This window comes from Macrobrachium rosenbergii, chromosome 9 (genome assembly GCF_040412425.1).
Source record: "Macrobrachium rosenbergii isolate ZJJX-2024 chromosome 9, ASM4041242v1, whole genome shotgun sequence".
Taxonomy (NCBI): Eukaryota; Metazoa; Arthropoda; class Malacostraca; order Decapoda; family Palaemonidae; genus Macrobrachium; species Macrobrachium rosenbergii.
The window spans coordinates 1020505-1037105 of NC_089749.1; positions in this window are offsets into that span (position 1 = coordinate 1020505).

The window sequence follows — 16601 nt, forward strand, 5'->3', positions numbered from 1 at the left end:
TTAGAGAATATAGTTATTAAATTAAATAATCAACAGCAATTTCTATTTATTACCATTAACTTTTAAAATTTGGCATTTATATCTGTTCAGCTAAATGTACTTGTGGATACTAAATTGCTTCAGCAGTGATTGGATGAATATCGAAGCGAAAATAAACGGAACGCTTGAAATGACCATCAAGAAACATGGAATGTGTGATGGCTGTTTGACATTTAAACAGATGTGGATGGTCGGAGTGCTATTCAATAATTGCAGTGGAAATTTCTGACTGGTGTTTTTTGGGCCACGCGGTAGACCCATCATCTTCTCACCTGACTCTACGGTTACGTTGAAAGTTCTTAATAAAGCAGCTGCAACAACATTGTTAAATAATAAATACCTTTACAGTACCTTTCTGAGGGAAACCTGTTAAGTGCAAGATGCCATCGTTGTTTGATGACCAGAGAAACTAAATTTTGTTGTGTTTATATGTACCAGTATATTCAAGCAATTTTATGTATACAAACAAGTGTACCTACTGCCGTTGAGTGTAATGTTCTGGATAACAGTAAAACCTTTCTCTACAAGATATTTATAAAGTTTAAAGTGAACGCCAAGTAAAACACGACTGCTGAACCTTTTCTTAAGTTGTCTGATTAAACCTTAATAAAAACAACAACAACAATAATGGACACGGCAGATTCTCGACAGAAATAGACTAGACAATCCATAAATCTTTATCAAGTATGATGAAAAGGACCATTTGAAACCACTGCAGCATTTTATTTGGCCCGTACGAGGGTAGTACCGTTAGTGCACCTCATGCGGTGCACTGTAGGCATTACTTAAGGTTCTTTGCAGCGTGCCTTCGGCCCCTAGCTTCAACCCCTTTCATTCCTTTTACTGTACCTCCTTTCATATTCTCTTTCTTCCCTCTTACTTTTCACCCTCTACTAACAATTGATTCATAGTGCAACTGCGAGGCTTTCCTCCTGTTGCACCTTTCAAACCTTTTATTGTCAATTTCCGTTTCAGCGCTGAATGACCTCATTATCCCAGTGCTTGGCCTTTGGCCTAAATTCTATATTCAGTTCAGTTCAGTCAAAATTTTATTTGAGCAATAATTCTTTTATGGAAGCAGCACCATGCAACGTTTGTACACGGAAAGATTCCTTATTTGTTATCCTCGATAAGACCCACTTCTGGAATGCCAATAAAAAAAAGATGTGTTTTCGATACACTGAATTTCTCATGAATTCACTCCGTCTTCCAGGTGTATTGATGCAAAGGTTTAAGGTACCTACTTTAGTTTGAAGTAATATCTGTTTTAGAAATTCCTACTACTCTACGAACCAGTAGAGTTAAATAAATGAACACACGGACAATGGTGGCATTGTATGATCATTTTTGTTTTACCAAAATAAAGCAGATTGTTAGTATATTGTCCTTCCGAAGAATACGATTTTATACAGACTTGCTGTAAATGTAGTCAAAAAGAAAACCTTTGGATAAGATAAGACAAAGTCTGAATATTTATTTAGACAATCGTTCCTTTGTTTTATAAACCAAGACAGGACTATCCTGACCTAGATGCTAGGTAACTTTGGAGTCATTACTTTTTTAGCAATTGAAAGACGCAGAACAAAACTTTAATCGGCATATGCATTATGCCATCGTATTCTAAGGCTGGAAATAAATAAAATTATCTTTTTTTTTTTTTTTTTTTCATTAAGATGACAGAGCTTTTCGTCAGCAGTTCACTGTTATTGCGATTATGGTAAAAATAATATGAATATAATATAAATATTTTCCTGTACTATTAACTGCTGCTCTTATTGTCGTAAATGTTTTAAGTGTTTATCCATTTTAATTTAAAGCATAATGCATGAAAAAGAATGATACAATGGCTTCAGTGATCTCCAGGATTATAAAGATCCATAACAATGTACTTTTGAATGTTTAACTAAACGAGAGGTCTTAGACTACACTACATCAGAATGCGTTTACATACATATAAGTCGATACTTCACAATACTGCTCAAATACATCATTAACAGAAAAACAGATACCTGCATAAAACGTTTACACCAGAATCATATTCCCTTTATTTTGGTTTCTCTTAAATATTCTTATTTTAGAATCTTAACCACGCTGCATTCTTACAAAAGGTACAAGTACTTTCATTATTTATCAGGCCGTAAGTAACCCGACGGATATTTGTCTTTTCACCCGGGGTCGCTATTCCAGCAAACAAGGTTTCCCTCGTTGGCTTTCAGAAGGTGCATCCTGAGTCAGTCTTGTAGACAGATACCTCTGGATTATTTCTCTTAACGGAAACTGTCCAATTTAGACCATTGGACGAATGAATTTGTAAGCAAGACGAGATAAAATCCTAATTTTTGTTACAAGTAGGCCTTTTTACTTTTTTTTTTTCCTCATATAGTGGGTCAAAATTTGGTTCATGTTAATTAATACGTACCTGAAGCTACGATTTTTGCAAGAGCTTTATATCAGATGCTGAATTCCTGATATGTTTTCAGGAAATCAGTTTTGACACATGATAACAACATGCTATTAGACCGAAACAGAGCGTTTTTATATAATAATAATAATAATAATAATAATAATAATAATAATAATACACACACAATAATAATAATAATAATAATAATAATAATAATAATAATAATAATAATAAGGAAGGAGTCCCCTTTTAGAGCAACGTTGTTATAAACAATTACTGTTTCAACGGCATTTAGATTGTACAGTAGTCTTTTCTATAAACAACGAAAGCAGAATGATTTTCAATGTCCTTTGAATGACATACCACCTACCTGCAAGACTGAGAAGTTAGTTATAATAAGAATGGAGAAGACTGTCTATAAGCTAAATGCCTTGAAAGCAGTTGTTAATAATAATAATACACACACACACACACATAAATAATAATAATAATACACATACACAACACACAAAGCCTTCAACAATAACAAATACAATCAAAGGATAGCTCTGAAACCAGGGAGAGAGAGAGAGAGGAGGGGGACACTATCGCAGGTGTGTCATTATACCCATTTTCGTGCAATAAATATTTTGAATAAAAATAGCCCTTAACCTATGATGTATTCTCTCAACCATATATTTCATGTATTGTCAATGTCAGTGGAATTACCAGTCTTCGCCTTACAAAGAAACGAATGGAAACATCCTGCCGTGGTTACATTCAGAAATTTCAGAAAGGATTCGCATGGTTCCTGATAATGGAAATCCATAGATTTATGTATATGCTCAACCATCTACGAGTTCTCACATTAATTTATATATATATATATATATATATATATATATATATATATATATATATATATATATATATATATATATATATATATATATATATATATATATACCTACAATCTTCTTCAATAAACATAATGATTCTCTCTTGACATCCCTCTGAAGGCATTGTGTCATGTTTATTGCGTATATTTCAGAAGTTTGCTATTCTGATCGGGTTCCAATAACGCCGCCACCGAATTATATTTAAGATGATTCTTTCAGGGAAGTTAAAAGGAATCGGTTTCCCGATCTCATTAGTAGCGAGATTTTTACCGGTTTCCAATATCGGTGTTTATGTAGAATATTCTTATTGTTATTCTACTTCGCTTCTCATAAATACTTTGCCGAGATTAACGTTTCTAGTAACGACGAGGCTGGATGAGTCTCAAGGACGTCAGATGTTGTTCTTGTAATTTTATATTTGATACAAACCCCTTGAACTCACATAAGTAGGTATGAAATAATTTTAATTTACCTGAACATTATTGATGCCTAAAAAGACAGTTTAGTAAAATAAATTACTTACTGATTTTTCGCTATCTTTATTCTGCATCATTATCTTAATTTATCTTTTTGTTTGAACCTTATTTTTTCTCTCGTTTGTTAACTTAGAAATTTATCCATTAGAATATTGCTTAACAAGTCAATATTTTGGGGGGTTCTACATGTTCCTGCTTCCTCAGAATGCACGTTGTGTTTTATCATAAAGAGATTCGGATAGGAAATTTATTTATTAAATACTTGTATAAGGCAGAAAGAATTATCTTAGAGCATTTATGCTGTTATTTCTTTACAGAGCCGTATTGAACTTAGGCGCCGAGTTAAAATTACTGTACAATATACGAAAGATAATTTTGGGGTTACTTGCTGGTGCTCCCGTTTCTTATGACTGAATCCATAATATTTTCTATAAAGCATTGGAAGCATTGTCTTAATTAACGGGTTTTGCTACTTCTTTTCGGATTTTCTTTGATGAATATGGCTCTTCTGTGTGTGAAAATTAAATATTAGTCCGAATGAGAGAGATATATATATATATATATATATATATATATATATATATATATATATATATATATATATATATATATATATATGTGTGTGTGTGTGTGTGTGTGTGTGTGTGTGTGTGTGTGTGTGTGTGTATATTTGTGTGTGTGTGTGTGGGTATGCACTTTGATTATTCTGACTTCAGTTTAAGGTTGTTGCCATATAACATTAATATTCCTATCTCTGTACCATTTGAGCCACGGTCTTGACTTAGTGTAACTATTTTCCTCCTTTACTCCTCTCTAAGTAAAAGTCTGATAAAGTGTCAAGGAAAAGGGAGGTGTTGAACGCGATGAACTGTTAACTCAAGCCCCTAATCTGAAGTAAATTGATGTACAGTGTTACGTTATAAATGTTATAATGGTACATCTTTCTGCATTTGAGTTCTATATTACATAATATATGAACATAAAGTGGAGGTTGTATTTCCCTTCTATATTTCCCAGCTAAGACCTACGTTTACTGTCGGAATATTCTGTAATTTTGAAATAACAAAAAATATATGTGTAGATCATGACGATCACAGCGTCGTGAATAAAAGAAGTTGACTAATCCTGACTTTTTAAAATTATATAATACAGCAATTACGGAATTATGCATCATTGCAAATCCCTTATATTTTCTCCAAAGTAAAAAACCAATTTCTCGTCTCTTGAATGAACGTCAAAGAGCGAAGAAAATCATTCTGTTGTGTAATAGTTATATTATACCGTTTCTCGGGAAATTTGTAGTTTCCTTATCCTCTAAAGCTCTTGTTAGGGGAAATATATTGTATTTCAGGCAATGTCCTACTTTAATTCATATCTGTTATGAGGTTTTTTGTATTCATTTTTCTTTGTGATGTAAGGATATAAGCAGAAACGACTCTGGCACTTTTGCGTTTAGCGTTTTCTGTGTCAGGATTTTATTCATTATTTGAATAGCCCTGGCATCTTGATGATACCATTCCCACGCGGAACCGGTTCGTCACATACACTGACCTTTCTTGTTAAGCTACAACAATCGGATTGAACGTCGTTTCTTTCCGGGTATTCGAAGAATATAGGAATATATTGTCTCCTTAGTAAGAAGTTTTATTTGTAGCTGTATAAGATGGCTTTCTTTTCTCCATTGGTTATTATTATATATATATATATATATATATATATATATATATATATATATATATATATATATATATATATATATATATACATATATGTGTGTATGTATGTATATATATATATATATATATATATATATATATATATATATATATATATACATATATATATATATATATATTATAGTTTATAATTTGTAAAAACTACCTAAGTTATCAAATTTCGCTTAGCTATGCAGGCATGTATATCCAGCTAAATGATTTTTAAATGCCATTCTTTCAACTGCATCCACCCTCTCTCTAGCAAATGTATATCCTTCTCCTCTTCATTATTAATTAAAATCAAGATTTCATTTTCGAACATATTCAAAGAACGTCGCCCCGCATAGACACTGGGTAGCTAGACCTGGCTGACCCTTTGCATCCAGAGCTAGAAATTGCGGCACATGAACTGTGCTTTCAAGTAGCGAGCTGCCAATGGAATTTGTATAGCCCTGCAGCTTCTAAACAGCCGTGGTTCACGTAAAAGCATTCGTCTTGCATACATATCCTGGAATATTTCGAGTGCCTCGTTGTTTCAGTCACAATCATCAGGCACGTGGGATCTTGAAGCCGAAGTCCTACGTATTCGTGTGGAGTTTCTTGTTTTTATCGACGATATAATGGATTGGTCCACGGGATAATGTACTCCCTTGCGGGTAATGTACACTGCTATATGGTCTATTTAATAGTCAAGATCCCGTTTAGACTTTTTTTATCTAAGTACTAAGAGTGTTAGGGACAGTTATCTATTATTCTCTCTCTCTCTCTCTCTCTCTCTCTCTCTCTCTCTCTCTCTCTCTCTCTCTCTCTCTCTCCATGACATGATAAGTAGATTTCTGAAGGCAAACAAAAACGCATATCTCGGAAGGATTCAAAACAAGTTGCCTATTTACCCTCAAAAAATGTACATCAACCGTAATCCTGAACTGATTAACTGTTGTTCGAGACACAAAGGAATATTCAATATTCCTCATTGGAGGCTTCCTGAACAAAGTCCTTCTATCAACGCAGAAAGACAATTCAGCTTTTCCAATTTCACTGAACCAAAATTGAAAGAATCTTTTGTCTCTTTTTATATTTTCTGCTTCCGTTGTTCTGAAGGGGCTCAGCTATAAAATTTTTTTAGCTTCGAAATCTTCCTGAATTTGAGTTTTTATTGAATTTCTTCTGAAATGTTTTCTGTCTGGCTCTGCCTTAGAATTTTCAGTTTATCTATTATTATGTGCAGTATTTAAAGAATACTAAATTATTCAAAATCTTATAGCTAATTCTTGTATTTTCTCTACAATAAATTCCTTCATACTGCTTTTTATTAAAAGATATGATTATTTTCTTTACCTTCAAATAATAATAATAATAATAATAATAATAATAATAATAATAATAATAATAATAATAATACTTCGTATTTCCCTCCTCTCAAAGGTAAATATGAATCTTTTGGGTTAAATCACTGATACTGTTAGGTTTGTAGGTTTTCATGCTATTTCTGAAGCGTCTAAATCTGCCGTATGAATGCATTTGCTGTTATTTCTTTCTCTCCTTAATTCCTTTCCACAGTTGAGTGCGACCTACTTTATTTGACTGGCAATCAGGTGCTTTTTTTATTGATTATCTGACCAGTGACATGTAAAGTAAATATCAACGTTAAGGAGAGAGAGGGAGAGAGAGAGAGGAGAGAGAGAGAGAGAGGAGAGAGAGAGTTGGAAACTATCATCTATTCTATTGATTATTCGTGTATAGTGCATCTTTAGTAACCATGATGATTTACTGACTTCCGACAGCCATCTCTCTCTCTCTCTCTCTCTCTCTCCTGGTACTATGCATATCATCTCTCTGAGTCTGACTTGAGAAACGAGTATAGAAATACGTATTTTCAGGGATCTTAAAACACTTGGCTCTTTGTCGGACGTAAATGATCAAGAAAAAAAGCCTCGAGCGCGCAAAGAATTTTCCGGAGAAACAAAAGAGTGATCCATTTCCCCTTATTGTGGAATTTATTAAACAGAAGCCCGATTCTTCATGAACATAAATGTGCGTTCGTCTTTTGAATTTTGTTGAGTCGCAAATAGAGGGATCTTTTTATTGACTTTTATTATACTCTTAATTCATAGAGAATCCAACTATGCTGCCACGGGTCAGCTGCAAAGCTTTTCAGCTTTGATTTTTACAAAGCTCTCTGGTCTTTCTTTTACCGTCTTCGTATAATGTCGAAATGATTCTCTTTACAGCTGCATAATACTAACGTGCGGGTTTTCCTTGGCCTCAACTCTTTTTTTAATCACATTATATATAATAATAATAATAATAATAATAATAATAATAATAATAATAATAATAATAACATAATAATATTTTTCCAATAAGATTTTTCGATTAAGATTTTTACCTTCAGGACTTTTCATCGATGGATAAAGAATGACTCATCCGTAGGTGAGATTTATCTGTTCTTGACCAAACATTCATTTTGTGTCAGAGAGAGAGAGAGAGAGAGAGAGAGAGAGAGAGAGAGAGAGAGCAAAACGAGCATGAGATCATAAACTTCTTTAGATCTCCTGATAAGGGCTATCTGTTTCCCATTAATCGTCTTGTTTTGAAAGCGCTTTATAACTTTTGCCTCGCAGTGTTTGCCTTCTCTCTCTCTCTAGCACTGTGCGTGTCAGTTATCTGAGATACACTTTTATGGAGCGAATAAAGAACTACGCATTTCAGGGACTTTTTACGCAACTCTTGTCATTTTGTTAGAAGTAAATATTCACAGCAACAAGCCCGAAAACAGAAGATTAACCCATTTTCCTTATTGAGGATTGCATAAAATGAGAGAGTCTTATTCTTTATCGTGAACACTCTGCGTTCATCTTTCGAATTTTGGTGGCTGCAACAGAGGAATTGCTTGTTTTCTTGTAATCTTTGTAAACCTTTTTCACGAAGGGGGCGGGGGCGGCTGGTTCAACTCCTTCTACCATTGGTCGGTTCAGATCTTTAAAATGTTTCTGACTTTCTTTTTATTCAAATTATGTCCGAATACCATAGCTACGTTGTTCTAGGAAGTTTGCATTATACTAATGTTCGCTTTTTCCACTTTCCTATCTTCTTTGTTGATAATAATAATAATAATAATAATAATAATAATAATAATAATAATAATAATAATAATAATAATAATAATTTTCTGGAGATTTCGTGGAGTAGTATAAGAAATGTTTAAACCAATATCCCGAGAGTTCGAATACAAGAGAAGAGAATCTTTATCAGTCATTCAGTCTCTCAAAACGAGACACCTTTGTTCTAGCTGCATAAAACAGCTGTATATTTACTCTCCGGGTTTTGTCACTAAAGAGGCAATTGTTTTAAATCCGTTTTTCTTCCAACCCGTTTGTTTTCCATTAAAGAGTCGTTTGCGAGGCTCGTTGCTTTGTCCAAAAATTTCTTTCGTCTTCCTTTTTTTTATAAATTTGAATTAAAGTTGTCTTTTTATTTCGCGAAAAATTGATTCGAAATTTCTGGAAAAAGTCTCGTTGTCAACAATATGGGTTGAATTTGGGTTATGCATTTAAGTATTAGTAACTGAGTTCTCGTTCTCCACAGTCGAGTCCCTTTACATCGGTGGTGCTACATAATTGTTAATATCAGTCTTCCGATGAAGTGACTCACTTTTTTAAATCAACTTACATAGTTTGATACCACTGAGAAAATGTCTACAGTTCATAATGATGGCTTCTTCAACACTAAAAAAATTAAGAGAATGATTAAGAGATAGATGTTTTGGTTTTCAAGTGATTCATCTTTTACTCCCGGAAGTCTGAAAACAGTTACCCAAATATTTCTTGGCTTCACTAAAAAAAAAAAAAGTCTTCAGCTCCCATAAAGAGCAATATTCACCACAATACTGACTTCCATCCTCTAGAAAGAAAAAAAATAATTGTTGGAAATCCAGCAAATAACTTATGAAACACGTGATTAGCCTCAACGTTGAAATGTACACAAAAATTCAATCCGCTGCCTGTCCATTGCCCAGTTAGAGTGTATGGAAGATTGAACGTGTGCACTCCGGTTAACGCGCAGTGTGAAGGAAAAATGTTGTTGTTCTTAAATCAAGAGAAATTTGAATGTTTATTGATTCACTGTTTAACGGGTTTTGGTACACTGGGTATCTATGTCAACTGAATTTTTAGACTTATTTTATTTTATTTTATCGTTGTTTATGAATATTTCATAGAGAGAGAGAGAGAGAGAGAGAGAGAGAGAGGAGAGAGAGAGAGAGAACGGAGAGCATGAAGATTTTTTACCTCTGTTCATAACTGATCTATATGCAATGTGACCAGTATCTATTCCTATTTAATTATCCATTTCTTTTTGAAAAGGAGGTAATTGTCCTCCAACTCTTCTACTTCTGCTTTCTCTCCTCCTAATGATTTAATAACGCTTAATTGCTTTGCATTTGAATTATTCGTGGAATGAAAAATCAAAATTACTTCCCATAAAATTAAATTGAGAAATATGAAGACAAAATATGATCTGTGAATATGGAAAAGCAAGAATCTTTCCACCAGCAGACATATTCTACGGAGCCTGTGGCATAAAGGAACCCATTTTTATTACCCATACGCAGTGTAAACTAGCGCAATGAACCAACGAAACAAAATTTACAAAAAAATAATGAAAACTTGAGCATCTAAGAATACGTATCCAGAAAAGTATTGATCTAAGTCCTAATATTTATTTACGCATAATTAAAAAGTAGATTATATAAACTACTTTTTGAAGCAAGGTATTAGAGTACACCATGCAATAACAACAAAAGCGGGAACTTCACCACGAAAAAGAACGCACAAATGGGGAAATCCATGGCAGTGCCACTGACCTGTTGGCTCAGGCACTTTAGTGCCCACTCTGCTGCCGGAGAGGGGTCATCATTCACCAACTTCGAATTTGAAGCTAAGCATAACCGAGCTTTCTAAGTTCGGCAATGAAAGCTTGGGTAATTTAGAATGAATGGCCTTCTCAGTACTGTTAACGTTGAAGTTTGGCATTTTTCTTCCTCGTTATTATTATTATTACTATTAGATCCATTTTGGAACAGCCATTACATATCCAAAATATTATAAACGTACAGAAGTGTAACAAAACAGTTTAAGAATAAAAATATTTAAATTATAATTTCCAGAACAAAATATTGAAATTTTGGAGTTACACCCCATAATTCAAATTAAATGGAGTAAAAAATAACGCAAAATAATTATACACCCAAGCTCTGAAATCAATCATATCCACGGGAAAGAAGACACCAAACCTTTAAACGAATCTTTTATCTCGTTCCGGTGGAGACATGAACACTGAAGTCATTAGAGGCCGAAGGCTCAGACGGAAAATGGGAAACGTAGCAACCATAAATCTGCGATGGATTTGGTGAGCGATTCAGCTGGTAAGACAACCGGGTAATGGAGTCGAGGGGACTTTTTCAAAAATTTCTGTCCTACTTCTATTTTTTCTTTCGTGATTTAACGCTCGAATGTATGAATGTATATATATATATATATATATATATATATATATATATATAAAAACATGCTCACAGGAGTCCACATGAGGCAGGTACATAATCCACTGCTTTAGGTCAACAGATGCATGCTTTATCTTAAGGAATACACACACATACACACACACACACGCGCACACACACATATATATATGTGTATATATATATATATATATATATATATATATATATATATATATATATATATATATATATATATATATCTAATTATCTATTTATCCATTACATCCTGTTTTTAGACTTTCATTCTCCACCGCTGAATGGTTTATGTGTCACCGTAAAGAAATTCAATTGCTCGCCTAGCTGGAGAAATATTGCTTCCCAACTGCATTGCCTGATCGGTTTCTCGCCCTGCATGAACTGATGTTGAAGCCAGATTGTACATGAGAGTTTACAGGGAAGAACATCGTTACACGTTCGCATTCATTCAGTTCGGCGACAGCTAACAAGGAGTGTCTTGGACGAAATGTTTCACGCCTGAGCTTCCCAGAGGAAAGGCGTGTGAAGCACATTGAGAAACCTGTTTCGTGATTGCTGTGATGGGTCAGATGGTTTTCATATTTTATATAGACTACCAACCATTGCTTTGGTCATTAATATCTAAAATCCGGTTCTTTATCTGATTTTTTCGCTCAATTAATTTGGCAGTTCCATTTTAACCGCAGATGTATTTCAGTGTAAGCAAAAAGATTTATCAAAGCAATGTATATAATTTGGTTGTAACTTTTATCTTCCTTAACATAATTCATGAATTCATGTTATGCAATAGAGGCATAGTTTGTCAAGGTTATTCATTTTTTGATCCAGTTTGAGAGGACTGTTTTCATTTATAAAATCTACTGGTCACTTCCACCAGATAACTCATGCATTTTACAATGATTTCAACTTCCTCGATTTCCTCTCACGTTTATTTGTTGGGAGTGGATTTGCCGCGTCGATTTCTTCTACACTTTAATTGAGGGGACAGGATTTAATCTGGATTTTCCTGCCCTTTTGTCTGATGGGGAAGGGAGGTTTTAATCTTTGATTTAGTCATCCCCACCCCCTTTTTTTTTTTTTTTTTTTTTATTTATGGAGGAGGTTAGAAGACACCACGAGCGTTGTGGCTGCTTTTTTTATGGCGCCAGCACAAGAACTAGGAAACTGGAGTCCGAATTCCTGTCAGAGTTAAGGTTTCTGTGATAAGCGTATAAAAAAACCACGTTAAAAATAAGTAATGGACTTTTCAAAAGAAAAAGGAGTCTTTATTTGGGGTGTCACCATTCATGAAAAGTGAATGATTTGTTGGATGGGGAATTATGAGGTTGCTGGGTATGTGCGGTTTGTTCAATTCCATTTCGCTGCGAAGAAAATGCTCTATTTGATAAATGTTGTAACTGAGTAGTAAGATTTTATTTTATAAGCTATTCAGGATAAATTGTTTGTGTGTGTGTGTGTGTGTGAGAGAGAGAGAGAGAGAGAGAGAGAGAGAGAGAGAGAGAGAGAGAGAGAGAGAGAGAGACTTTGAAAAGGAATTTGAAAGAAATGAAACATCAATTTACGAGAGAAAGAGAGAAATGGTGCTAATGAATACCAGAGAAATTAAAGTTAGAGCTTACGAGAAAGAGAGAGAGAGAGAGACAGAGAGACAGAGAGACAGAGAGAGAGAGAGAGAGAGAGAGAGAGAGAGACAGAGAGACAGAGAGAGAGAGAGAGAGAGAGAGAGAGACAGACAGACAGAGAGAGAGAGAGAGAGAGAGAGAGAGAGAGAGAGACAGAGAGAGAGAGAGAGAGAGGGACCCCTGCCAACAAATGACTCGAGCGGCCGGGGCTGTCTCTTCCTGACTAATATTTGCATTAGCATGGCGCGCCAAAAGAGGCCGAGTTGTCTGAGATGAAATGACTTTTCCGTGCGAGAAGGGACTAAGTCAGGTAAGCTACATCCGCAGCAGACGTCGTGATATCACAAGAAGCGTGGGCAATGTTGCCTCGTGTGTAACCGAGAGAAATAGAAAACAATGGACGAAAATTGAAATGAGTTTTCCTAAACATAAAGTCAGATACGTGTATATGTATAAATGATTATTTGCAGTAAGCTCATGTCTAAAAAGTTTATTTTTTATCATTATATGGAGTGAGTTTTAAATAGAAATTTGCATCCGCCCATTAGTATTAATATCTGTATGCACTAATTTGGAATTGCAGGCATGTTTATGATTATTCAAGTTTATTACTTGTTAATATGGAGTGAGTTTTCTAACCAGATATCTTGAACATGCCATGTGTATCAAAGTTTGTATGGAGTTATTTGGGATTGCTTTCATACGCTTAAGAATATCCAATTTTATTACTGTTCAATCAGTGATTATGTCTACATCCACTACAGTGCAATATAATGCGTACATTAGAGAAAATTAAAAAATATTCACGGCAAAAATCAGTGCTGGCCGTGATATTGTTACAAATCGAGATGGTGTAAATTGATGAGCATACGAAAACACTTTTGCACAGAATCCTAGATTTAGAGAGTCAGTAAGTGACAGGGATGAAAAACTTGTGCTAAGTATATTTATTTTTAGTAGACATATTCAGCCAATTTACGAGGAGATACTTGTTCAGTAAGTTACGTAGGGAATAACAATGATTATTTTAGATTCTGTTTTCTATCTAAATTTACTACGTTTTCAAAAATGAATGATTATTTATTCCAGCTCTAAACTTATAATTATTCATTCTTATACAATATCTATTAAATTGCATCTACTACCTTTAAATTTGCCCTCTTTTCCGTACAAGAAGGCAACCCATTCCGATGTTGCGTATTTTGAGAATTTTCATTTATATCTCGGTGCCTCAGGCTGTTGCGCGTAGGTCTCTTGTTTCCCTCTTCAGAGAGGCCGTTCATCTGCGGCAGATCCGCTCTTTGTCTCACACGAAGACGCCCTTTGGAAATATAGAGAGCGGAGGTGCAGCCGACATGCTTCCAGTACAAGTTTGCGTGGTTCCTCTCTCTCTCTCTCTCTGTATACACACACACACACGCACCACACACACACAATATATTTTAGTAAATAGTTAAACATGGTCAAATCCATTAGGGTATCTGTTACATATAGATGAATAAATATGTAAATAACTGCATGTTTCATGTAGTAGGATTGTTACAACTGAAATGCAAACGTTCCTAATACAATTATTCAAAAAACTACTATTGTTACTACTATTACTAATTCTATTGCTGCTCTAGTCATTTTTATATAATTAACATTCCTCGGCACAAAACATTCAGTTTCTCATGAGGTCGTCGCGAAAGGAAAATACTTTTAATGATGTCCTGAATTTTTTTTTTTGTCTCTGAAAAATTAATGTAAATGTTAATTTTACTATGGAATGAAGTTTGCATCGATTCTTAAATTTTTCTTGTCATTTAGAGTAAATTTGAAAATGTATGGGCTATCCCAGTTCAAATGGCAATATTCTATAACAGTCCAAATGTGCATGAAATACTGTCTCAACTGAGGAAAGTAATGTCATCAATGAAAGATTGCGGGCTGACTAAGAGCAAGAGCTCGTGCCAAAGCAGATTTTTCCAAAACAACTGTAAGAAAGAATATCAGTTAATAGCATTTTATATATGTAATGAAAAACAGAGTTTGAAAGGGTTCAAAGGCAAAATATGATTCGTATTTCCAAAATCAGCTTTTAAAGTTCTTCATAACCAAGTTACTATATCTTAAGACGAGAACTCATATAAAATACAAATAACTATGTAGCTTGACTATCTTCAAGAATGCTGAAAATATTTTTACATCATATTCAACCTGCTATAAAACACCTGGAAGAAAATTTAAGGAAAATGCCAGCGTGTTTCTAGTTCATAACCCATAAAGATGACGTTAAGATGAAAACCATACAAAAATTCAAGAAATCTTGCATCATGTAAAGGACATTTTCCACACCGTCTTAAGCCATGAAAGTCTTGTTTATTCGGGCGTTAATGGTCGTTTGTCCCACAGGTCCTGCGAAATCGTAACTCATGGCTATCTGATCTGCCAGAGGAACGTCCTTACTGATGACGTCCCATACCCCGAGTCCTTTATCCCTTCAGCGTTAATTTTTCCATAACCGTCTCATGATATGCACTTGAGTAAGGTTCTGTCTCTTAATCTAGTCCTTATCCTTCCGAGCGTTTGAACTCTCTCTCTCTCTCTCTCTCTCTCTCTTAGTCTTAGTCCAAATATATCCTTCTATATTTAACATTTAAACTGTTTGGGTCATCTTGATCTGAATTAGTAATGAATAGGCAGCAACTTAAGAGTTATGAATCTGCCCCCAAGTTTTTAGCCAAATATCATTAATGATCATGAGGAGAGAGAGAGAGAGAGAGAGAGAGAGAGAGAGAGAGGAGGTGTTTCGTTCTGATATTGCACCTTATAACATCATGGTAAAACAAAGGGTAGTTTTTTGAGCGGTTTGGATTCGTCGTTATTCTAAAAGTCTCTCCGTAAAACTTTGAGAAAATACACCGATTTTGTTTTCTGTGTCCTTTCTCTGACATGCATGATTTTACATGATGTTCATAAAACCAGCTAATTTTTAAAATTTCATCTTATCATTGATAATGTCAAACTTTAACACAGCGAAGTATTCAAGAATCTTTTTTACACGATTACACTTAGATGAATTGTTAAAAATGCAAATAGTACAAACTATATCCCACAATACTATGTATACAGTTGTGGGGCAGATACCCACAGGAACAGAATCAGCCAACTCCATGCTGGTAATAAGATCGGATAAAGGAGGAGGTTAAATCAAATGTTCCTGATTCCTTTAGAAAACAAATGAAATATTACCATCTGAAAGTTGTATCGGTTAGATACAACGCAGATAAAAAGCCAAGGTAATAAAATGAGCGAGGAAACAGAATGTTTAGAATTCGTCACATCGAAAGGAAACAAATAAAGCCAGGTATTTGGCTTTAGAACGCGATAAACATTTAATTCGGAACGTCTTCTTGAGTCGTGAAAGGGAGAAGAAGAGTCATATTATCGTCCTCTTTCTTTAGGCAGAAGAAGAAAGGTTGGCCTTCGTCTCCCTTTGTTTCGAAAGGAGAAGGTTAACGGCTTATGATAATCTAATTGAACTTACAGCCTGAAGAAAGGGAGCATTTTTCATCAAGGGAAAGTTCAAGAGAGAGAGAGAGAGAGAGAGAGAGAGAGAGAGAGAGGAGAGAAGAAGGCATGCTGTCCATGTAGAAACGAACGGCGAAGTTTATATTTTTTCAGTTGATGAAATTGTAAGAAAACTAAAAGCGTAAAATCAGCATTAAATGGCTCCTAAAGAAACTATGGTTGACAGTACATAGAGCGAAAATGGGGAATATGTAAGATGGGACGAGACTGGAACGTCGTGACATGCAAGGTAACAGAAAAGAGAGAAAGTACATCAGGCACTAAAAGCCGAATAATAGGAGTAGGAGTAAAAAAATGAGATTAAATCAGTAATGAAAAGAAAATGGGGAAGAAGGCCCAAAAGTGTCCAGAAATG